A 24171-nucleotide genomic window follows, 5' to 3' on the forward strand; every position below is an offset into this window, starting at 1 on the left:
CCCCAATGAGGTATACATGTCATTGTACCTTGATCTGGTGTCCCGGCTCCCCCCTTTCGATGACTAGGGCGGCACTAACCACATGGTTGCCTGCCATGATGTAAAGGAGGAGGGGTTCTCCATGTTTGGGAGCGACAAGGATCGGGGCCAACGTTAGGGATGCTTTGAGGCTTTCTAGAGCCTACTAGGCTTCCTTAGTCCAAACGAAGGTGTCTGTCTTTTTGAGGAGCTTGTAGAGTGGCATCCCCCGTTTGCCGAGCTAGGAGATGAAGCGGCTCAGGGCAGCCAGATAGCCGGTGAGCCTTTGTACACCCTTGACATTGCGTATGGGGCCCATGTTGGAGGTGGTCATGATCTTTTTGGGGTTGGCCTCGATGCCGTGCTCGGACATGATGTATCCAAGTAGCTTTCGCTTCGAAACCCTAAAAACACATTTTTTGGGATTCAGTTTGATGTTGAACCTTCGGAGGTTCTCGAATGTCACGGCCAAGTTTGTGATCAGGTTGCAAGCTTGAGCTATTTTGACCACTATGTCATCAACATAGATGGTGATTGTTGGTTTCGGCCATTCGGCTTGATTAGGCTGATCGAGCGGGTCGATTTGGTCAGTGAAGCATTGCTGCATGCACCTTTGGTAGGTGGCACCAGCATTCTTCAGGTCGAAAGGCATGGTTACATAGCAGTACGAACCATACGGGGTGATGAACGAGGTTGCGAGCTGATCGGATTCTTTCATCGTGATCTGGTGATAGCCTAAGTAGGCATCCAGAAAGGAGAGGATCTCACAACTCAAGGTGGAGTCGACTATCTGGTCTATGCAGGGCAAAGGAAAGTGATCCTTTGGACATGCTTTGTTGAGGCCAGTGTAATCAATGCACATTCTCCACTTCCTAGTCTTCTTTTTATAAAGAACGGGATTGGCAAGCCAGTCAGAGTGGAATACCTCTTTGATGAATCTATCTGCCCGAAGTTTGGTGACCTCTTCACCTATTGCCCTACGTCTCTCGTTGTCGAAATGACGCAGGTGCTGCTTGGCGGGCTTCGAGCCTGGGATGAGGCGCTGTGCATGCTCGGCAACCTCCCGCGGTATGCCCAGCATGTCAGAAGGCTACCATGCGAAGACATCATGATTGGCACGCAGGAAGTGGACAAGCTCATCTTCCTATTTGGCCGGGAGCTAGGTCCCGATCCACACCATCTTGGTTGGGTCGGTGGGGTCGATATCCACCCCTTTGGATTCCTCGAGCGGGCGGAAGGCCGTTGAGGAGGTTAGTTTGTTGTAGTCCGAGACTGCTAGGGTTGATGACTCCTCGAGCCGTAGGAGCTCGGACGAGTTGACGACCACGGTGGCGAGCTCGAAATGCTCGCGGTCGCACGTGAAGGCATATGAGAAGGCACTACTTATAGTGATGATGCCATTTGGTCTCAGCATCTTCAGCTTGAGGTAGGTGTAGTTGGGGATCGCTATGAATTTGGTGTAGCATGGACGCCCCAAGATAGCATGGTAGGACCCTAGAAATTCCACCACTTCGAAGGTGAGGACCTCCGAGCGGAAGTTGGCTCATTTGCCAAACGTGACGGGCAGATCAATCTGCTCATGTGGGTATGCCTGTGCCCCTGAGATCACCCTGTGGAAGGGAGAACCTGCTAGGCAGAGTTCTGATCGGGGAATGCGCATGGCATCGAGGGTGTCGACATAGAGGATGTTGAGGCCACTGCCTCCATCCATCAGCACCTTGGTGAGGCACTTCTTGTGGATGATAGGGTCGACGACGAGCGGGTAGCATCCCAGTCTTGCGATGTGGGAGGGATGGTCCCTCTAATTGAAGGTGATCGGAAATTCCAACCAACTGAGGAAGGACGGGACGGCCATCTCGGCAGCGCATGCCTCCCTGTAGTGCACCTTGTGCTAGCGTTTTGTCTAGATGGCATCAGACCCACCGAAGATCATGATGCACTCCTTAGGTTTGGGGAAGCCGTCTCCATCCTTGCTTGTCGCGCCTCATTTCTTGGCTGCCGCTTCTTTGCCATCTCCCTCCTTTGGCCCACCGGCCTATCGGAGGAAACGTTTGAGGAGCTCGTAGTCCTTGTAGAGGTGTTTGATGGGGTAGGCATGGTTGGTGCATGAACTATCCATGAGTTTATTGAAGTGGTCAGGCAGCCCCTGTTGGGGCTACTTGCCCGTGCGATCAGATGCGGCGACCATCAAGGTGTTGTCTAATCAGCGCCAATCCTTTTTGTTCTTCTTGCCCCTCTGTGTGGAGGGTCCCTCGTCTTGGTCCACACGCTTGGCCTTGCCTTTGTCCCAGCCTCCACTGAAGACCGCTCCAACCACCTCCTTGCCAGAGGTGTGGTTAGTGGTGATGTCGAGTAGGTCATGGGTGGTACGGGGTTTTAGGCAGCCAAGCTTGTAGATTAGGGACTCGCAGTTTGTCCCAGAGAGGAATGCGCTGATGATGTCTATGTCAACGACATCAAGGAGGGAGTTGCATCATTGGGAGAACCTATGGATGTAATCCCATAGGGACTCGCTAGGCTCCTGCTAGCAGCTCTTGAGGTCCTAGGAGTTTCTAGGGCAGACATACATCCCCTGGAAATTTCTGATGAAGACCCTCTTGAGGTCCGCCCAGTTGCAGATGCTGTCGTGTGGGAGGAATTCAAACCATGCCTGAACATGTTCCCCCAGACAAATTGGAAGATACTGAATGATGAAAAAGTCATCATCCACTCCTCTGGTCTAGGAGGCGAGCCAGAAGTCTTCGAGCCAAATCCCTAGGTTTGTCTCCTGATGTATTTGGTGATGTTGGTGGGTGGTTGGAAATGCTGCGGGAATGGTGCTCTCTGAATACGCCGGCTGAAGGCCCATGGTCTTGGGCCCTTAGGGCTAGGACTCTGATCGTCTGGCCGGCGACCGCGCCTAGGGTGTGTTTCATCGCTCCCCTCGATGGTTCGGCCGAGATCCATGTTGCCGGCTCCTGTCGCCGCACGGTGGACATTATCATCATGTCAGGCCCAACACCGGTTGTTGATGATGCTACGAGTGTCCTGGTGCATATCGGGCCACTCGTGTACCAACGGTTGGTGTGGAGCGGGCACCAGGTTGGACCGTGGAGCGACTGCCGCCACCCGAGCCACACCTAACGGCTGAAGCGATCTATCTAGCGCGTCCTTGTTCACCCGGTGGGGAGGGAGGGCGTGAGTCGGAGTCACGATGCGAAGATTCCACCTATTGAACGACGGCGGCTTCTACCTGAACCCAGAGGTTCCGGTAGACTGCCCGCTCCTAGGGGTCGACGGGCTCGGGAACACCGCGTAGAAGCATTACCACAGCAGCAATGTTCTGGCTAGCCCGAGCGAACTATGGGAGATCATTCCCCTCAGGAGTAGAGTAGATCTCGGCGAGTTCTTCAGCAAGTACGGCTACATCGATCTGGTCAACCTCCACTGCTTGTCTGTAAGTACCGTCATGGCTTATACCTCTGTTCGTACGACTGCATCGATCTGGTCGACCTCCACTACGACTCTGGTATAAGTTAGTTATCGACTCTTGTCTAGTTCAAGTACGGCTGCATCGATCCGGTTGACCTCCACTGCTCGAACTAGATTAAGGTCAAGTTATTAGCTCTATCTAAGGGTGGCGTTCCTTCGGATAGATTCATTAAGTTACCGATATTGCTTATTGCTTCCATTATTTATTTAATTACAGCAATATCACTACGCCCAATTGGGATTGATCTAGATCGGCCTTACATCTTTTTTTAACCCATCGTTTGTTAATCTAAACTGATCTAATTTACACTTTAAAATGATGAGTTAGGTTCTATCGGCTGTTTTACATCAATCTTGATCCTGCATAGCATGCGGTTAAGGCATGTTTGATCTTGAGTAGATCTATTGGCTAGCAAAAATTGTTCCATGGCCTGTTATCATGGCCTGTGTGAATCTGCCTCACACCCCACTGTTAGCACCGTGGAGTGGGGATCGTTATTTGGTAGATCTATTCCTGAGAGGGCATGACCTTAACTATGCGCTATGCCTGAATCAGCTATTTTAGCTGATATCAAGCGCTTTCACGAACAGTTTGCATCACGAGATCGTTAAAGTAGTGATAGGTTGAAAGATATGTTAGCCTCATGATCTTATTATTGCATTATGGCCTACATGATTCTGCCTCATGCCCCACTGATATTAGTAATAAGTTAGGGTCATCGAGTCTATTGTTGTTTCTACGACCTGCATGATTCTACCTCATGCCCCACTGGTTATAGCGATAGATGAGATCTAACATGTTCATTAGATTTATTTCTATTAAAATGGTTGAATGTTGATGAACTATTTCTTTTATAAAGGAGTTCGGTTGCTTGCAGTCATTGGCTTAGCATGAATTAATTATTATTGACATCTTATTGCCACTGACTAATATTTATCTAAAAAATGATATTCATCCTGAACAATAACCGATTCTTCTTACACAACCCCATGAGCTTTAACTGATTTATTCTTATGGATACATTGGAATCAACTATTTAGTCGATCTCCTTTTATATTGGCTCTTAGAGCCACACATTTGGGACTGTCTAGCAACACCGGCATGTTCCACCCTTAATTATTAATAAACTTTCTCTCCTTATCAATTACAGGGTCAAACTGATTGGCATGTCTTGGTAGGAGTGCATAGGGTCAAATTAATTGAAGCTAGGCAGATCTCCAGCTCCATCAAGCGGACTCTTCCAGCTTGCTCGTGTGCCCTCGGCACGGGATGAAATTCTGTGTCGACAGTGTGTCCTCTTGTACTTTGAGCCCATTTTAGTGTATTTTCATATTTGTCACCTGCAAACAAATACTTCACCAAAGCTTGTGTAAATGGTTAGTGAAAAACCCTATTTCTAGTTTGGTTGTTTCCTTTTGATGGATTTTATACAAGTGTTGGCAGTATAAAGTGTGAGTTAAGAACCGCTGACAAGCTCCCCCACACTTAGTCCTTTGCTCATCCTCGAGTAAAGTTTAGGACTAAGATGGTTTATTCTCCTTGATATGAAACCTGCATACAAGTTATTCCAAGCTTCATCTGGACCTGTGAACATTCTGAGTGTCTACTAAATCATCTTGAGCAATTGGGTAATGGAATAGCATGGATTCAAATCCTCTTACTCTACTCTTGCTTAGAAACTTGGGTTTTGTTCTAATTTTGAAAACATAAAGATTAGCCTTGTTCCTCATAATGATTCACTCGATCGCTCAATGTATATAATCCTACCAAAGGCTTTTGATATTTGCCTTCTTTTCATCCTACCTCTAAGAGCTTTTTGTGGAGTTTTGGACAGGTATAAAAGAGAAGCATACTTGCATTACATAATATTGCTAAGTCAAAAAACTGGATCCAAGGAGACGCAAGTCATACACTTAGATCAAGATTGTGCAAGTGTGTGCTAATTTTAACTTTTTCCTAAAACTCTAAACTCCTTTTGTGCATGGTTGTCTCTCTTTTGATGGGTGCCTATTATTTGAAAGTATGGGCTATCTTTCTCTTTTTCTTTTCTTCATCCTTCTTAGCATGGGATTATTATTTTTTCTCATGCCTTTGGCATGCATATTTTCTCTCATGCTCTTTTTGGCATGGATATATATTTTTTAACATAGCCCATATTTCCTTTTGGCACATGAAAAGTTTTGAGAGAGATAATCATGGCATATGATTGGAGTATTTATCTTTTGTGGATGGAAAAGCATGTCTTTTGCGCAACTCTTAGTGTAAGAGACAACATTTTATTTGTGGGTATACATGAATCTTGATCATGGGTGCATGACAAGAATCTCAACAAGGGTCACAACAATTTGACAAAGCTCAATGTGAATACAAACAACATATGACTAAGGTTTTGTATCATGGGATATTGTCATATGGCCTTGGCAGGAATTATAATCATTTGAGGAACATGCTAATTGAGATTTTAATTTTGTAAAATAAATCCCAAGTACTTTGCAAGAAAGTGCAAGTTTCATTTCATCCTACTATATGTGATATTCCAATTACCTAGATGAAACTGGGGTTCCTATGATAAGTTGCTTACAAGTCATAGGAATTTTAGCAAGGAATAAGGAGTATGCAAATTTTTATCTAAAGGTAGAATGAAGTTGGAGCATCTATAAATGGGCACATTTTTATTTTGTTCACAAATTTCCTTTTAATTATAGAGAGTGAACGTGAACAATTTAATTTTCAATATGTTCATTAGTTACACACCTGAGAAGAATGTTTTGTGGGTTGTCTCCCCCACACTTGTTTTTGTACCAGCTTTTTATTTTATTTGGGTACAATAGAGCACACAAGAACAAGTGGAGACAGATAATAACAAAATGTTCTTTATTGAATCATCAATAATTGATAAACAAGCACTTTACATGGATTGCAAGAAAAATGATTGGAAATATGAAACAGAAATAAAGTGCGCGCCTAATTATTTGGCCAGGAGTGGCTCTAAATATCTATGGGTCAAAAACTCCTTCCACTCCTGCAGCCGTTGCCACCTTCAAAAGCTTTTGGCCAAAACCAAAGCAAAAAATGTTGAGGTCGTGCTCAAGGTCCCTAACCTTCATTTGACTATCAACAAGTTGGCCTCTAAGTACCCAGACATCCTCATATAGGTTTGTGATTTTATCATTGAGCGAGGCAATAGTGGGACCTCTAGGTGGCAGCGGCTCATCATCAAAGATGGGACATGGCTTTAGAACCAGGGGTTTAGTGGACCTCCTAATCCTAAGGGGTTCGGATGATGAGTCGGCCATCTCCTTAGAGACTAACTTTTGGGTGAGAGTTTCTACTGGGCCTTTTTCTTTAGGCGCTGACTTGCACATGAGCCCTTTCCCATACCCACCATTGGGTCTCTTGATGCCTACCACGGTGTAGCTGCTACTAAAAATAGTGTTGCCCAAAGGTGGTACATGGATGCTTTTCGATGGCGCAGCACTTTCTGGTGCTTTTTCTTTTGAGGCCCCTAGAGCCCGTGGATGGCTTGGATGAGGGTGTCTACCTAAGCTTGGCGCCACCTACTGCCACCACTTACCCCGCTACTCAGCGGGGGCATGATGGCTAGTGGTGCCATCGTGACTGCTTTCGCCTCCTCTCTAGAACTAGGTCTATGGAATGTGGCACTCCCTCTAAGTTATAGGTGGAGCTAGAGCCAGTGTATAGCGCAAGTGCGTTGTTAGCCATGGCTGGAGCTAGGAGTGATTTGGAGAGGGAGAGAAGGCTTTGTGCTTTGGTGTGAACTAAAGGAGAGGCTTAGGGGTGGATTTTAGAGGCCTTTTTTGGATTAGGATCAATGTGATACTCATGTGATAGCGATGACACTAAGTCATGGAAGCCAATCCTAGGGATAGAGACAGAGAGGAGCCAGGGGAGGTACGGCCACACCCAGGGTGTGGGCGCACCTAAGGCCTCCACCCTGATTACTCCTTCTTCCAGAAGCTAAGGCATGCACTAGATATTTGTAAACTTTGGTTTTTTGTTTTGTAGCACCCGGTTTTATGAACAAAACCATATACACACCATATGTGAGCCTAGGAAGTCAAATCTCACATATAGCTACAAATTAGGGTAATATCAAAAGACAATACTCAATATATAACGTACTTAGTATAAAGGATACAACCTTAGACTGCAAACAATGGAAAGACAACTCCGATCTTTGGGTCAAAACTCTAATTCCACAGGGACAACTGACTGATTGATCACAAGCCTATCTCCTCCAGACTAGCAATCTAGTACTCATCCGGAATTTTTCCAAAGATTTTAAAAATAAAGCAAGTGTAAGTACATGTCATACTCAACAAATATAACATAGGGTTCATGAGGCTCAAAAGGCTGACACTGGTTAACTATGATTAGCTTTTAATGAATCATGATTTTAGCAATAGGGTGGCAACAAGATTATCCACAAGCCCACATAAACACATGATCAGATAAACATGAATAATGACTAGCATAAATAGTAATTATTAGTGAGAGTCTTTAGCATTAGTATCATCAGCGTTCATCATCTATTCTGTAAGGGTTCCAAGGCCGCTCGTGACCGTGAGCATGGTTGATATACCAATTTTACACTCTGTTGAGGTTGTACACTTTCACTGTGAGTTGTGATTTACCCTTTCTCCCGAGGTGGCCAACTTCTTGACCCACTACCAAGGAAGGTCGGCAGGGTTCATTATGAAGCCTTTCAAAGGTTCATCTAACAAGTTAGGGCCGCTAAGGTTTCCCCATCAATAAGCATGAACCCCACCTCCAAGGAGTGACTGACAAAATACCAAGAAACCAAAGTGCACCCTCTTGGTAGGATGAGATCACACCTATCGGAGCCACTCTTGCACCATAAAGGTAACCACTAAAAAGCTAGAAAAGGTCCTCATACTGAGCTAAAGCCAGAGACATGTAGCCCTCATAGCTGTTCTGTAAGTCCCAGATGTTCGCTTATAGATAAGTCCTTAGGGAGAGTGTCGACGAAATATGGTCGGCAGTCCACCGAGGGGGGTGCCCGTGGTGGTAGATTATCGGTAGGATGCGTGTGATCAGGAACCAGATGGTGACACAAGGCGCAGAGACAGCGATTTAGACAGGTTCGGGCCATCTAGTCGATGTAATACCCTACGTCCTGTGTCTTTGGTGTATTGTATTGAGATGTATACTGTATGATCTGTCCTCTAGGGGACCCTTGTCTCTCCTTATATACTCTGAAGAGACAAGGTTACAAGTAAAGTATCCAATTTGATACTATTACAATATCTAGTACAACTTGTAATCTTGCTATGCACGCCTTGATCTTACGGGCCGGGCCACCTCGGATGGTGCGGCACATGTACCATCTTGTGGTACCCGGGGGTATATCCCCCATAGCTAGTCCCCGAGAGCCATGTATTCTGATGCGACACGCCATTTTAACCTTCTCCGAACAGTGAGGCTTGAGTTCTTGACATCTCCGACCACCGTTGTCGCCAGAGAAGTAGGTTGTCCGAAGAATGTATGGTGCTCTTAAGAAGAAAGAAAAAGATTTCTGTCCCAGGAAGTGTGCCCACTTGTATTTCTGAAAAGAAATGTAAGTGCGTCTTGAAGCGTAGCGTCCTTGATCATCAGAGGCGTAGAGGTCGAAAAACAAACACATTCACCGCAAGGTGAAGTGTGCCCACTTAGTCCCCAAGCTTGGTAGTAGGTGATGTAGGCACGTGGTGCCAGGGTCTAAAAAGAATTCCCAGTTAAGTTGAGAATCCAATCGTCGTACCGGCGATACGAGATGCACCGGTAGGTGCATTGTACCGATGTAGTCCCCGAGCTTGTTGGAAGGCGAGGTATGAGCCTTGTAGCAAGGTCTAAGTGAGAAAAAATATCCCAACTGTATGCGAGTTGCCAGTCACATGTAGTCGAGACGCAGAGTCCCCGAGCCGTGGTCGGAGAGTGGTCGAGGTAGTCCTTGTAGCACAAGTCGAGGAGCGAGCGACGAAGTCCCTGAGCCATGGTCGGAGAGCAGTCGAGGAGCGAGCGACGAAGTCCTCGAGTCATGGTCGGAGAGTGATCGAGGCAGTCCCCGAGCACTGGTCGAGGCACGAGCGACGAAGTCCCCGAGCCGTGGTCGGAGAGTGATCGAGGCAGTCCCTGAGCATAGCTCGAAATTCCTGTCGTTATGGCGGCGGTCGCGGTTGTCACGGCGATGTTCGAGGTGAGATGCAGTCCGAAACCTCCTTTGTTTGGCATACATGTATGCGCGGAGTTGACCCTTGCATGCTCGTGGAGACGATGCGTACGTGCATGCGCGCATGCAAGTGCCTTAGCAATCTGGAGTTGGCTTTCGTGTAGATGCCCTTCGTACCTTAATTACTTTAATTAGCTTCGCATGACTTTTGGCAATCGGTCTTGCCTGTCATGGCTCTGTAGATTACACGGACTCCTTTTCTGCTTGCTTGTCATCCTGGTGTTTGGGCGCGGTTCAAGCGTATAGCATGTCGTGTATGTATGCACACGTATACGCTAGTTGTCCCTTGATTAAATAACTTGCAAGGTCTATACACGCTTCTAGTTTGCTCGTAATCAGAGGAAAGTCTTGATCGACGAAACCTTGACTTGGAAATTCTAGTGTCAATGCCGTGTTGGAGATGGAGGCGGCGTTGTAGTCCGACTTGTGCTCTAATTTTGATACTTGGGCTTAGATCGGATCTGGTCGTCTCGTGGAGACAGGGCGCCGTCTTGGGAATCCGACGTGGTGATCTACATGATAGACTGTTGCTTTTGCTATTGTTGTAGAATCCTGAGCACGGAGTGGTCTAGCGAGAAGTCCTAGAGCACGGAGTGGTCTAGCGAGTCCCCAAGCACGGGCATGGTCTGGTGAGTCCCCGAGCACGGGCGTGGTCTGGCCAGAGTCCTCGAGCACCGTAGTGGTCTTGGCGAACCCTGAAGCATGAGCTCGTTGACCGAACTGTGTTCCTAAAAAATAAACACGGAGAGCGGTAGTACATGATGATGTACAAAATATATTGACCTCTCTATAGGAGGTGAAGTAAACACTTGGTGTTCGGTTGGTGATGAATTATACTTGGTGTAATATTCGAAAAATAACATTAGCTGTTTTTAGCCCTTTTGTTATGTAGAGGCGTAGCGCGATGTATTAACCTGTCCTGAAGAATGCGCCAGCCCTGGGCTGACCAACATCTCGTAGCGCGAGGTACGGAACGCTGCCGCGCGTAGAGTGCCAGTGTTACCAGGGAGTGACTGCCGACTACCCGTAGCGCAGAGGGCGGACTCTCATGCACGCGTGGGGTGGAGCCGGAGACAGCGCCGGCTCTGGGATTGTCAAGCAGGAAGGAAAACATATTGGCGGACCGTTGTAAAAACTTATACATGTTTTGGATTATATGTATGGAGAAAATTCGACGTGGAGCGCACCCTTAGGGTCGTCGGCGGAGGTGTCCGATGATCGAAGAAATTTTCAATTAAAAATAATACTTAGCTTTATTGACGGCCGGAGGGTGTAGTCGACGTGTTGCGATGTTTGAGAGATGGCTTGACGTGTCGTTGGCGATGAAGTTGTTCGGTCCTCGAGCTTTTTGACCTGTCGTCATGACTGTGGTCGCGATTGTCGTAGCGCCGTTCTTCGCGGCGATCATTATTGCGACGTGGTCTGGTGGTCGATGTGGTCGGAGCTCGGCGGAGCCGCTCGGGACGTGGTTGACGTGGTCCGTGGTCGACGTGGTCGGAGCTCGGCGGAGCTGTTCGGGACGTGGTCGACGTGGTCGGAGCTCGGCGAGCTGCTCGGGACATGGTCGACGTGGTCGCAGTCGACGTGGTCGGAGCTCGGCGAAGCTGTTCGGGACGTGGTCGACGTGGTCGTAGCTCGGCGTTGCTCGCGATTGGCGATGGTGTAGGAGCAGTAGGAAAAGCCTTTGCCGTCGATGGAGTATTCGTCATCGTCATTGGCTTGTGTGGATGGGCGTGACTTGTTCGTGATTCGACACGGCTCGCTAGACGGCTCGGTCGACTCGCTTGGCGGCTCGCTTTCTTCCTTGTAGATGTATATACATATATACAAGCTACATGTGTTGTTAGCTTTGCATGGCTTCCCTAGATCATGCACGTCTTCTATTGATCGAGTCTTCACTCTTGAGGCTATCGGACACCAGGGTATCATGCATGTACATGCTGGTGACTCCCAGCCAATTGGATCTTGAAGGATACGACCGCCGCCACGGTGCTGGCGATATTCCACGTTCTTGTCCTTGTTTCTGCTTCCGATCTTCACGGGCTACTCCGCACGGGCAGGAGCACAAGGCCGTCGCCAGACCTCCATGTACTAGACTGCGCTTGTTCAGGTTGTACTTTGGCATCAAATTCGATGCCCTCACGAATGAGCTAGAGGTTTGCCGATGAGATCCGCAGAACGATGACGAGCATAGTTGGATTCCTGACAAAATAATCATACGTATATGTAGATATCTGGACACATACTATGTCATATGATATATTACTTTTAAGATTAAAAAGTTGACTTAGCTTGTGCGAGGTCGAGCGGAAGCTTCGCATGATCAAGTGGAGAATTTCCCCATGGATGATATACGTGTATGCATGGATGACATACGTGTATATGCATGCACCGTTACCTCATGTGAGATACATCTTGATTATTTGCCTCCAGATCTTGTCAGTCGGTGTACGAGCGGTGCCGGCAGTACTCCAGGGCTACGTAGCCTAGGGCTACGGTTGACGACGCATAGAGCTGGACGTAGATTGACAAGGAAAATAGGAGCACCATGTCCTATTGCCGATATGCCCAGCCTGATTAGTAGAGGATGCAGAGCCGTGTGCACCGATCAGAGGATCCGTCGCTTTCCATGTATCGAAGCTTGCAGTTGTGAGTTCGCAAAATTTGCGCCGTGACGTCTGGCATACGTGCATGTATCGAAGCTTGACATACGCGTTGCATGCATGTTAGATGCATCCGTGCATGTGCACATGTATACAAGCCTCAAGACTTAATTAGCTTGCATGCCGCCGTACGCGTGTATGCGGCTCACGCACATACATGCAGGCTTAATTAGCTTGCGTACGTAGCCATGTTGATCACGTAGTCCTTGGATGAAGACAGCAAGCGAGATTAGACTGTACGTGATGCATATACAAGTATATGCATGATTAGCTTGCATGCCTTCTATCTTGCTCCTTCCTTATTAGGCTTGTTGTTCGTTCGGCTGACTCGTTGAAGTAGGTGGATACGCCGGGTCAGAGCTCTAGTTTCATGGACGCATCTGGGTCTTGAATCGTCGAGAACCCAGTCGAGACTTGGTGCCGCCGCCTGACTCGGAAGCTAGTATTTGGGCGCAGGCTGGTCTACTGGGTGAAGTCCCGACACAAGCTGGAGGGTTGCCGTCGTGAAGCATGGGTTGCCGCCGTAGTAGATTGATTCCGTCGTCGAGTGATATCAAGCCTGTCAGGCTTCTGAAACACATCGTCGTAGGAAGTCAGGTCGCCACGAGCGGCGTCGATCTTTAGATCCCATCTGGTTCGCCGTAGATCAGCGCGCACGATCCCCTAAAGGGGTCCCCTAACTGGCGCGCCACTGTCGACGAAATATGGTCGGCAGTCCACCGAGGGGGGTGCCCGTGGTGGTAGATTATCGGTAGGATGCGTGTGATCAGGAACCAGATGGTGACACAAGGCGCAGAGACAGCGATTTAGACAGGTTCAGGCCGTCTGGTCGACGTAATACCCTGCGTCCTATGTCTTTGGTGTATTGTATTGAGATGTATACTGTATGATCTGTCCTCTAGGGGACCCTTGTCTCTCCTTATATACTCTGAAGAGACAAGGTTACAAGTAAAGTATCCAATTTGGTACTATTACAATATCTAGTACAACTTGTAATCTTGCTATGCACGCCTTGATCTTATGGGCCGGGCCTACTCGGATGGTGCGGCCCATGTACCATCTTGTGGTACCCGGGGGTATATCCCCCACAGAGAGGAATCTAGAGCACCATAAAATAGCCCAATGCTCTCGCCCCTTGTTCCATGATGCTAAAAAGCATCTTTTAATGTTTATTGCATATTCCATTAGTCAAGTTACAAGATCATGGTCTTTAATTGAGCACTAGCATCATACTACCCAATGCCATACCCCATAGGTAACAAGGAATCCAAGATATTAAATAGCTAGGAAAATTACTACGGTTTCCTAGGTAGACACATGCAGTATGTATTAAATGATTAAACGTGTATATGACAACAAGGAAGAACCCATGCTATACTTGCCTTAAACTCAAATCCTTCTTCTATTGAATTGTAACCTCCAAAAGACTTCTTCTAGACCACCAACTTCTTTTATATCACCAACACAAAGCTCACTGACTGGACATGATCATATAGCGCCACACAAGCATCCATGCAATCATACACAAAGCAAACAATAGATCTAAATTAGAATAGTACACCAAACATAAAGTCAAGATGAAAATTTTGTAAAATGAATATATGTCTTGCTACAAACACACAGATACAAAAGGCACTCTAATCGGAGCTATAACGAAAAAGTTATGAATTAAACAAGATTTCCTTTAATAAAATAATAGATTAAATCTAACCTCAAATTTCAAAAGTTGAAAATATATTTAACAATAGGATGAACATGTAGATTACTCAATTACGAATCTAACGCAACTTGAATGGATCAAAACGGAGTTAAAATGAAGATTTTATGGCCTAAATAAGACTATTGGCAAAACTGTAAATAGATGAAAGCGTATTTTGGATCTAACCGAAGAAAGTACGTTTTCAAAAGAAGAAGACGTATTTTGAACCTAACAGAGGGATTTTACACTTTCTGAAAGAGAAAACATATTCTGAGTCAGTGGTTTGGGTAGTCCCGAGCACAGCAGTGGTCTGGGTAGTCCCCGAGCACGTTAGTGGTCTGGGTAGTCCCCGGGCACGACAGTGGTCTAGGCAGTCCCCAAGCACGGCAGTGGTCTAGGCAGTTCCCGAGCACGGCAGTGGTCTGGACCATCCTTGAGCATAAGACATGCAGCGAAAAAATGAACGCCGCTTGTACTATTATTTGGTGTATTTATTTATCTTCTTATTCTGTGAAGTCCAATCATGCACGTCTAGTCAAAAAAGCAGATAGGTATAGCACGTCATACTGTCTTCTTGCCCTTTCTAGCAAACAGTCGCTTGGCACCTATAAAGAGGTGCGTCGGTGTGGGCTCTCTCACACTAGCAACGAAGAGGTGCGTACACTGGTAACGAAGGGGCGCATTTATTGGCGTAGATCTCGAGGTTGTGAAAACAACCATCTATGGCACGTGCGCACGTCTCCCAAGAATCTTGGGCAGATGAAACGACGGAACTCTTGGTTATTTATAATATAGAACTGGTAAGTTATTTTTTACCGATCCCCATTATCATTCGCCGCCGCAGCCTTCTTCTTCCTCTTGCCAAACCCTATTCCTCCAAAATCATCACCAATCACCCCTCCACCGTATCCACCCCTTTAGCAAGGATAGATTAATAGCAAAGAGGGACGCCCAGAAGAAAACCAGAGTCATGGCAAAGGAGTGGTGGAAGTCAAGGAGCAATGAGCAGACCATCGAGGACCTCGTCACCATGGGAGTGCTCCATAACAAGGCGCTTGCAGGATGGCGCACACCGGAAGGAGAAAGCTACCCTGATCCATAACCAGGTGAGATTGTGGTTTTCAAGGATTTCTTCAAGCGGGGTTTTGGGGTTCCAGTGCACCCTTTCCTTCAGGGGCTCTATTTGTATTACGAGATTGGGATTTGCAATCTGCATCCCAACTTGATTCTTCTTGTCTCCACCTTCATCCATCTTTGCGAAACATATGGTGGCTTCTAGCCCCATTTCGACCTCTTTCGCCATCTGTTCTGTCTGTGGAAGAAAGGAAGTGGCGGCTCAAAGATAGCCGAAGGCATATACCTCAATCTGCATGACAAAATGAAGGCCCAGTACTTGCACTACCCTTGGAACACATTGCTGGACGACTGGTACAAGAAGTGGTTCTACATCCACGAAGAGCCAAACATGATCACCCTATGCAACGTGGGGTTCATTCCGGAGAAGAAGAACAGCTGGTCGAAGAAGCCTGAGCACTTGGAATAGATCACATAACTGCTTGGGATGATCCCATGGGGGAAATTGGATGGTCCAAGCATGGTTGGGAACTTCATCAGCCGAAGGATCCAGCCCTGCTAGAGGAGGGTACATCTGGGCTATGAATACCAGGGTAGCGTAGATCCAACGAGGATCAGGAAAGAGGCGCTTGACAAGATAGAAATCAAAGCCAGGATTGGAGAGCTATTCAACTTAGCTAATCCAAATTATGTTAGGTTAAGCGACATCGAGCATGCCTTCAAGCTGGCCCAACCTCCCCCAAAGGTAAATTATGCTGCCTTGTACCTATAGAGTTATGTTGCAACAAAAAATGACTGTGTTGTCGCCATTATGTTTCCCAAAGTAATGGTCATGACAGGGCAGCAGTGTTCATGTCTCCACCCCCTGGTGTTGATTGGCCGCAAGTTGTCGGCCCAACCACCTAGACCAGTGCTAGGGCCGAAGACGTCGACTGGGCCATACTCAGGGTTGGGGAGGAGGCAACGGCCAGGGCTGCTGGCAAGCGGTCGGCGACCAGCAAACGTCGTCAGGCCATCTTCCCACTGTCAGATAATGAAACAGAGGATGCAGACATCTTCCGACTCGTCCCTCAAAAGAGGAGGAGACAACTAGAGTCAACAGAGCAGGGTGGCTCCTCCATGCCAGCGGGGACCGCATCACCGACCACTGCAACACAGAGGACAAGTGGCAAAGGGGTCGAGCACCGAGCCCCAATGCCGGTACTGGTCATGGAAAAAGACTCGGTGGCATCCACCGAGCACATGGAGCAAGCGTGGTCGAAGAGACGCTCCTTCGCCACGTCATTCTGTGCTTCCAAGCTGTAAGTATTTGCAACCTTGATGTAAGCTTACAATTTGTATTGGATACTGTTGTCTTTGGAACTTATCTCTGATATATTAGGTCAGCATCCACCAAAAATCCCAATCAGCTAGCCGAGTGTGGCATGGCTTCACCAGCTATGGTGGAGAGAACTGCCCAGTAGCTAGCTATGGAGGAACCTATAGAAGAAAATCCACCGGAGCCTCAGCAGATGAGCGGCCAGACGACAGTCCCTGAGCAGTTGGTCGAGAATTGAGCCAAGCCAAGTACTAGGGCCCAAGCACTAACCCTACTGAGGGGGATACTTCGGTGCCAAGGGAATCAGACCAAGCTGAGGAGCAGCAGCCGGAGGTGGCCCAGAGCATGCTTGCCGATGCTACGGCTCGTTGGAAAGCCATAGTGGTCATAGAGACTACCAACTCCAGACAAGCGCCACTACTCGAACAAGAGGCCAAAGAGGACAAAGTAGAAGAGGTCCTGGGCCGTCCCTAAGACAAGCGACAACATGTATATGTGTCACGCTGGCGGAATGACCAGTCGGTTATGCATGAGCAAATCCTAGAGGTCAAAGAGACCATGAAAGTTGAATGAGCGGCAAAACGTCTAGTAACAGAAGTCCAGGTATGTTTGGCTTGACCACTTGATCATGCTATCTAGTTGAATTGTCTGACTTAGCTTTTTTTGCATGCAGGACTTGGTGAAGACCACAAGGTACCAAAAAAAGTGATTTGACCAGATCGAGGGAATCACGGCAAGCAATAGAGAACTGGCGGCCGAGGTGGAACGCTTGCGCCACCAACTTGAAGCCGCCGACCAGGAGAGGATGGAGCAAGAGGCACAGAACTAGAACCTGGTCGTCCAGCTTAGTAACAAAGAGCAGGAAAAAACAAGTAAGTTGTCATTTTATCACAACAAATGCATGACACGTTGTTGCATAGTTGGTAGTAACGGCTGTAGTGCAGGCTTAGAAGCTGAAGTAGTCCATCTCCAAGAGGAGAATAGCCATGTGGCCGTAGAGTGTGGTCGCCTGAAGGAAGACAACAAGAGACTAGCGCACGACCAGTCGCAACTCTAGGACCGCACAACCAAGATGAAGGAGGAACTGAAAAGTAAGTGTTCCAAACCACCTTGCTCACTCTGTTGCCTGCCTTATCCTATCGTGGCATAACATTTGAATGTCTTGTGTGTGTTACAGTTTGAAAAGTCAATGCCAAGAGGCATCTGGAAGCCGTGATGAAAGATTGTGATGGCTGGAAGGCACGATGCCTAGAGATCACCAAGGATCAGGACACATGGAAGAACCGGTGCCAGGAGGTGGCAACTGGCATTTTGCCCATCCTTGACCTTATTGACCCAACGCTTACAGAGGAAGTGCCAAGGACGCCGTAGCTTGGACTGGTCGAGAGATGCCGAAAGGCATGGGGATGGTTCCAAGAGTTTGTGAAGGAGGCGGGTGAGTACACAGGTGCACATGTGCTAAGCATGGTGCGTGCCCACTACCCCTTGATCGATCTCAAGCGCCTGGAGGCTAGGTACCCGAAGGAGGTAGACCTAGACAAGGCTGAGGAGCTTTGGATGACCCAGCTAGACCTGTCGTCAAAGATAATTGGCGACATTAACCTGTGTGGAGGTGGGACAGCACCTGTACAGGGTACGCCATCGACAAGTCAGCTGGAAACGCCATTAGTTGTGAGCCAACCGATGAAACCTATGGTCTTGACTAGCCAGGCATTAGCGGGGCCATCCCCTTCAGCTCGACCAGTACAAGAGTCCCCGAGACTCGAGTAGGATGCCGAAAGCAGTGAGAAGCGGGTGCCACGTGTCCCAACCAGCCAATAGAATAGGCTAGAGCTGTAGAAGAAGGACATAGTTGTGTTATTGTAAACTTGGACCTCTTCAGGCAAGCTTGTAATAACGTAACTGTATATCATCATAAGCTTGTTTGCTTTGTATAAAACTTATTTAAGCTTGAAACTCATATTGGTGTAACTAAGTGAGAACATGTTAACATTCCGTTTAGCTGTACCATTTTACTCGACACGTCATCCCGAAAAGTTTGTGTGGGCCTAGTTTGCCATGTGGTCGGAGTGTGAGGTGCATGACCTGTGCACACATAGACGCGGACAAGTCAAACTAGGGGGACCTGCCGATCACCCGTAGCATAGAGAGCAGATCCCATGCACGCGTTGGGAGGAACCGAGGATAGGGCCTGCTCTGAAAACCATAGAAGGAATGGTGGTCAGCTTTTACTGGCTAAGTTAGAATAACCATAAAATTCAAAGTGACACATTAGAGTGGTCGAAGAAATCATAATAGCTTTATAGAATTAAATCAAAAGTACAAGAGTACATATCTCAGTAGTTAAGCATAGAAACATCTAAGCTTGTCGATATGCCATGAATTTGGTATGTCCGTACCATCCAGGTGAGCTAACCTGTAAGACATTGGTCGTGTGACTTCCTTGATCATGAAGGGCCCCTCCCATGGGGTTGTGAGTTTATGAACACCAGCCTGATTCGTCTTCCACTTTAGGACCAGGTCCCTGACCACGAAGAATCGCTCTTTAATGTTCTTGTTGTAGTACCTACGCAAAATAGCAAGGTATTTGGCTATACGTACACAAGAATCGAGCCGCTTCTCTTCTGCACTATTCACTTCTAGCTCCCGTACTTCATTTACCTTGCCTTCATCGAAGTTCTCTACCCATGCTGATCTAAAAGCTATATCTGCTGGAAGGACTGCCTCAGCGCCGTAAACCATAAAGTATGGTGAGAAGTCGGTGTTACGACTGGGCTAAGTTCTGAGGCCCCAGACCACGGCTGGCAACTCTTTGAGCCATCTTCCAGGAGCTTTATCATTTTCTCTATACATCCTCTTCTTTAATGCGTCCAAGATCATGCCATTGGCCCGCTCGACTTGTCCATTAGCTCTAGGGTGTGCCACCGAGACGTATTTTACTACTATGCTCCTTTCATCGTAGAAGTCCCAAAAAGTGTTCCTGGTGAACTAAGTACCCAAATCAGTGATGATGCTGTTGGGTATGCCAAAACGGTGGATGACCTAGTCGAGGAACATGACAGCCTTTTCTGAGGACGCCTGTACCAGAGGCATGTATTCTATCCACTTAGAAAATTTGTCGATCAGCACAACGACGCATGTAAAATTCCTAGGAGCCGGTTTGAAGGGCCCGATCATATCCAGTCCCCAGCATGCAAAGGGCCAAGAGGCTGGTATTGTCTAGATCTCATGTGCTGGTACATGGACTCTCTTGGCAAAGAACTGACAACCCTCACAGTGGCAGACTAGCTTCTCTGCGTTGGCTACTGCTGACGGCCAATAGAACCCTGCTCGGAAAGCCTTACCGACCAGCATTCTTAAGGCTACGTGGTTGCCGCAGGGGCTAGAGTGGATTTGGTCTAGGAGATGTTCGCCATCCTCCTAGGTTATACACTTCATCAAGATTTCCTCCTTTGTGTTCTTGCACCATAACTTGCCATCGACGAGCAGGTATTGCTTACTGTGACGCATTAGGCGCTCGTTTTCTGTCCGATCAGTGTAACCACTGCCATCTGTTAGGTACCTAATGAAAGGTATTCTCCAATCGGGCTCATGAGTGGTCGGAGGTGGCTTGGTGGTGCTCGACGCCGGAACCGTAGCCACCAATTGCTGGTCTGGAGGCTTGTCTACCATGGAATCTTCCTCTTCGATGGAAGGCGTGAGCAGGTCTTGGATGAATATGCCATGTGGGACTCTGGCTTGGGATGATCCTAACTTTGACAGCGCATCCGCTGCTTGATTTTTGTCCTGGACCACGTGTATGTACTCGATGCCATAGAACCTGCCTTCCAGCTTTCTGATCGATTTGCAGTATGCATCCATCTTTTCGCTGGTCGTATCCCAGTCCTTGTTGAGTTGGTTGATGACCAGAGCAGAGTCTCTGTAGACATAGAGACGCTTAACGCCGAGCTCAACCGCAATGCGCAAACCATGTAGGCATGCTTCGTACTCAGTGGCATTATTAGATGCTGGAAAATAAATCCTAAGGATGTACTAGAGCTGCTCCTTAGATGGCAACACGAAAAGGACTCCTACCCCCGCACCGTTAATGTTGAGAGAACCGTCAAAGTACATCGTCCAATACTCGTTGGACCCCAGAAAGGCAGGCGTGCTTAAGTCTATCCACTCGATGATGAAATCGACGAGTGCCTGAGACTTGATTGTAGTACGGCTTGCAAATTCCAAGGAGAAGGGGCATAGCTCCATTGCCCATTTGATGATGTGCCCATTCGCATCCACATGATACTTAGTATGACTTGCTAATGATGTCCTGCAGAGGATACTTAGTCATCACCACCACACGATATCCGTCGAAGTATTGTTTCGACTTTTAGGATGTTATCAGTATGACGTAGATCAACTTCTAAATCTATGGGTACCTGATCTTGGACTCATTGAGTACCTCACTGATGAAATAGATTGGTCGCTGTACCTTGTAGACGTGGCTGGGCTTGTCGCGCTCGACCACCATGGCCATGGAGACCACTCGATTAGTAGCCACAATGTAAAGTAGGAGTGTTTCATCTTCTCTGGGAGCAGTGAGGACCAGAGGTGATGTAAGGTATTGTTTCAGCTGTGTGAAGGCAGCGTCTACTTCCTCCGACCACTCAAACTTTTTGGATGTGAGCAGTTTAAAGAACGGTAATCCTTTTTCGCCTAATCTTGATATGAAACGGCTGAGGGCGGCCATGCATCCGGTAAGCTTCTGAACATCCTTTACCTTTTTGGGCGGCTTCATGTCCAAGACAGCTTTGACTTTCTCCGGGTTAGGGCGTATGCCGTCATGACTGACGACGTTGCCAAGTAGTATGCCAGAAGGAACACCGAAGATGCACTTTTTTGGGTTTAATTTCCACTGGAATGTGTTAAGGGCTGCAAAGGTGCGTTCCAGGTTGTCAACAAGGGTATGTGCTTCCTTGGTTTTGACAACTATATCATCAACATAAGCCTCGACGAGGTCATCTTTTATCTCTTCTTTGAGGCAGGCCTGTATAGCGTGTTGGTAGGTAGCCCGGCGTTCTTGAGCCCGAACGACATGGTCGTGTAGCAGTAGGCGCCGAAAGGCGTAATAAAAGACATCTTGATATGGTTGTCCTTTTTGAGAGTGATCTAGTGATAACCAGAGTAGCAATCGAGAAAGGAAAGCAGCTCGCAACCGGCGGTTGAATCTATGACCTCATCTATGCGAGGTAAACCGAAGGGGTCCTTAGGGCAGTGTTTGTTGAGATCAGTGTAATCAATGCACATTCTCCATTCATTATTCTTTTTGCGTACAAGAACCGGGTTGGCTAACCACTCCGGGTGATACACTTCTTTGATAAATTCGGCTACCAAAAGCCATGTAACTTCTACCCTAATCGCCTCCTTTTTGTCACGAGCGAACCATCGTAGCTTCTGCTTGATAGGTTTGGCCTTGTCGTTGACATTCAAGGAGTGCTCAATCAAGTTTCGAGGTACACTGGGCATGTCAGCAGGTTTCCATGCGAACACATCCACGTTGCTCCTCAAGAACCTAATGAGCGCGTCTTCCTATTTGGGATCCAGGTTGGCCCTGATAAGGGCCATTTTGATGGGATCGCCGTCGACTAGCTAGATCACCTTGTGCTCCTTGGACTTGATGTTCTTGCGTGGAGCCTCAAGCTCTAGGATCTCCGGGTGGTCGGTAGAGGTCTTCTTGGTGTCGAGCATGGTCTTGGCCATGCAAATAGAGAGGTCATGAGCCTCTGCTATTTTAAAGCTATCGTCCTCACAAGTATAAGCTGCGTATGCGTTGCCCCTAAGGGTTAGAACTCCTTTCTCGGTAGGCATCTTGAGCACTAGATACCTATAATGAGGTATGACCATGAACTTGGTGAGCGACGGTCGACCAAGAATAGCATGGTAGGTGCCATCGAAGTCAGCGACCACGAAGTTGATGTAGTCAGTGTGGAAGTGGTCTGGGGTCCTGAATTGCACAGGTAGCATGATCTGCCCGAGAGGTGTAGAGCTCTATCTAGGGAGAACACCCTAGAACTGTGCCTCGTACGGCTTGAGATCCGCCTAGGTTATCTTCAGGGCAGACATACTATTCTTGAATAGTATATCGATGGAGCTGCCGCCGTCGATCAGCACTCTGTCGAACTAAACCTTGTTGATGCAAGGATCGAGGACCAGGGAAAAACGTCCTAGCTCAGGTATGCGGCCCATTGGTCCTTTCGGCTGAAGGAAATCTCGCGGTGAGACCATGGAGGGAGCCACAGATCGGCGAGGAGGTTATCGGTGTTGGCCACGTTCAAGCAAGCGTGGGCGAGTAGCTTGCATTCTCGTTTGGTCTCGATGGACACTTTGCCTCCGATGATGGTGTGCACGCGATCGGTTGGCTTGACGTACTTGTGACGGGGATCTGCGTCTTCATCATCGTTGTCCTTGTTGCGTTGTTCCCCTGCGTCGTTAGGCTTGTCAGATGTATCCGGAGCCTGTTGATGGATGTAGATAGACTTGAGAACGCGACAATTCTCCATAGTATGGTTTGACTTGGGATGGAGCTGGCAGGGCCCTTTCAATGCTTTGGCATAGTCATCTTCGTAGTTATGACATCCGCCACCTTTTTTAATGGTATTGACCTCGCCGTCGTCTTCCTGAGCACGCTTGCCCCTGTAATCATCATGGCGGTTACGCCGCTGATTACGTTGGTCGTGGTGGTCGCGGGAGTCGTTGTGCTGGTAGCTATGGTCAAAATTGTCATTCCGACCATGGTTGCTATGGTAGTCGTCATGGTGTGTGGGTGGTCGGAGCGTGGAACCCTTGCTGCTTCTTTTATAATTATCTTTTTAGCATCGTCGGCGTCCGCATATTTCTTAGCGGTGGCTAGGAGCACTGTGACCGATTCAGGCCTCTTGCGCAGGAGCTTGTCCCTTAGGGCATCGTGGAAGCGGAGGCCAGTGATGAAAGCCTCGATTGCCTCGTTGTCGGAGATTGATGGGACCTTGATGCACATCTCCGAGAAATGCCAGACGTACTCGCGCAGTGGCTCATCTTTTCGATCTCGAATTCATTGTAGATCATATTTGTTGCTGGGTTGCTCACAAGTAGCAATGAAGTTGTCGATGAAGGCTTGCTTGAGCTCTTGCCAAGAATCAAAGTAGTTCACCACTAAGCTAACTAGCCATTGGTGACCTGCATGGCCAACAGTGACTGGGAAGTAGTTAGACATAATGTGCTCGTCAGCCATGGCTGATCTGCACATAGTTTCGTAGAGCATAACCCATAATTCAGGGTTCTCCTTGCCGTCGTACTTTTGAAGTTTCTCGAGCTTGAAGTTCTTGGGCCATATGACTTGGTGAAGGTGTGGAGTAAACTGCTTCAAACCTAGCGGGCCGTGGACAGTGTCATATTCCATACGGCGATAGCTTTCGTGGGATGCACGATCGTTGGCTCTCTGGTTGATGCGAGCGCGCAAATCACGTCCTCTGAGGTTATGGCAGAGATCGTTATTGCCATCATGGCGATCTCGGTTGCCATCTAGATTAGCCCTGCGACCATGGTTATCATGACGGTTGTCATGGTTGTCTCGGCGGTTATCGTCCCAGACGTCGTGGCGGTTGCCATCCCGACGGCGGTTGTCATCCCGACCACCATCATGGCCACCATTTCCACCTT

Source organism: Miscanthus floridulus, chromosome 12, assembly GCF_019320115.1.
Source record: "Miscanthus floridulus cultivar M001 chromosome 12, ASM1932011v1, whole genome shotgun sequence".
Taxonomy (NCBI): Eukaryota; Viridiplantae; Streptophyta; class Magnoliopsida; order Poales; family Poaceae; genus Miscanthus; species Miscanthus floridulus.